The sequence below is a fragment of the Boleophthalmus pectinirostris genome, unplaced genomic scaffold, assembly GCF_026225935.1.
Source record: "Boleophthalmus pectinirostris isolate CB_2022bp ecotype Guang Dong unplaced genomic scaffold, ASM2622593v1 HiC_scaffold_17, whole genome shotgun sequence".
In the NCBI taxonomy this organism is placed as follows: Eukaryota; Metazoa; Chordata; class Actinopteri; order Gobiiformes; family Gobiidae; genus Boleophthalmus; species Boleophthalmus pectinirostris.
In genome coordinates, this window is record NW_026571115.1 from 6,031,879 (window position 1) to 6,034,057 (window position 2,179).

Sequence of the window (2,179 nt, forward strand, 5' to 3'; positions counted from 1 at the left end):
ACGGTTACTGCCCCAGGCCTTTAGTTCTAACTTGTTTTGTGTGATTTTTGCTGAACTCTCCTGATTCCTGCCGTGGGAGTCCTGGTCTGTGATTGGTGGGGCCTGTTTACGCCCACCTCACCTACAGACTCCGCCCCCTACTTAAGGAGACTACCAGCACCTGTTCTGGGCTGCTGGCCTTGGGGGCCAGTCTGCCATTTTGTGTGTGTGTGTGTGTGTGTGTGTGTGTGTTTAGTTTAGTTCTGTTTTGTGCCTTTTTTAAATTTGGTCACTTGATTCTGTTTGTGGGTTTATGTGATTTAATTTGGGGAACTTGTGTTTTGGTTTCGTATGTGTCCCTTAATTTTGCCACTCGTTTTGTGTAAGCCCGCGTGAGCCCTTTAGTGGCACAAAACACTGTTTATTCTGTTGTTCTGTTTCTTAGTTTAGGTTGTTTTCTGTATATTTTTAGTCTTTTGTTAATTTACCTTTTACCTTGCTGTTAATTAAACCTTATTTAATTTATTCCATTTTACATCTTGGTTTTTATTTTTGTTACTTCCCTGATCCCAACGAGCTGGGTCGTAACAAATTAGGGGCTCGTCCAGGATCTTAATACCCATTTCCACCTCAAATAAATTGGAAATGCTTGATTGATAGGTTTGTAATGGGTAAGTTTTGAATTGGTTTATTTTATTCTAAATTGTGAATGGGGCATGATGAGTGGGTGGTGGAAAGTATGCAACTATTGCCTGTGGCTAATGGTTGGTGCCAGTTACGTGTGACTTGTTGTTTTTGAGTGTGCTTCAGCTGTGGTTGGTGACCGGCCTGATCACCCGTTCACACTTCCACTTTCAGCCTCTCTTGTCCAGATTCCTTGGGATGGGGCTCGGTTCCTTGGGCTCCTGGCCCATCTCACTGGAGTAGTGAAACAGCTAAAGCTACTGCTTGAGCTGTACCCTCCTAACCTATAGCCCTGGCTCATGCTGACTTACATCCCACCTCCCAGTCAACTGCACCCTCTGGAAGTACAACACTAACATTTTATTACAAAACTAGTTTTGTAACTTAAGGGGGAGACGGCCCCAGGCCTTTAGTTCTAACTTGTTTTGTGTGATTTTTGCTGAACTCTCCTGATTCCTGCCCTGATAGTCCTGGTCTGTGATTGGTGGGGCCTGTTTACGCCCACCTCACCTACAGACTCCGCCCCCTACTTAAGGAGACTACCAGCACCTGTTCTGGGCTGCTGGCCTTGGGGGCCAGTCTGCCATTTTGTGTCCTTGTGTGGAGTTTAGTTTAGTTCTGTTTTGTGCCTTTTTTGAGTTGGTCACTCGATTCTGTTTGTGGGTTTATGTGATTTAATTTGGGGAACTTGTGTTTTGGTTTCGTGTTTGTCCTTAAGTTTTACCACTCGTTTTTTGTAAGCCTGCGTGACCCCTTTTGTTGCACAAAACTGTTTATTCTGTTGTTCTGTTTCTTAGTTTAGGTAGTTTTCAGTATATTTTTAATCTTTTATTAATTTACCTTTTACCTTCCTGTTAATTAAACATTATTTCATTTATTCCATTTTACATATTGGTTTTTATTTTTGTTACTTCCCTCATCCCAGCGAGCTGGGTCGTAACATTGAGGCATCAGATAACAATTTGACGTGTCAAATAAGGGTTTAACGCATTAAAAATAGGCAAAATATGAACAGTTTGGCTTGCCATACTGCTCCATATGCGCTTGGAGTGGAGCCACCCTCAGTCACTTCCAATGCATTCTAAAAGTTACGTCTCCAAAAGTTGCAGTTTTTACACTTGCGTAGAGCAAAATACACGTGCAGTGGAGACAGGGCCTAAGAGAACGCTGGATGTGGCCAAACGTCCTGGTCAGAGCCCAGAAGCTGAGCCAGGAGTTGGATCGCAGAGCACCGGGAATTCCAGGTGCCACAGAGAAGTGGGGGCAAGACCCCTCACCCACATGCTTATGAAAGGTGTGTGTTTGTGTTTGTGTGTGTGTGTGTGTGTGTGTGTGTGTTTGTGTGTGTGTTGTTTGCTCTTTGTCCTTTAGACTGCACTGACGTCCCTACATTTACAGGTAGTACACTGCACTTTGCTTCATACAGGAGTGTGAGGAGACTGACTTTTACGTATTATAATGTAATACAATGTTAATAATGCAGTACTATTTAGTTTACACTTCCTGTATCACCACA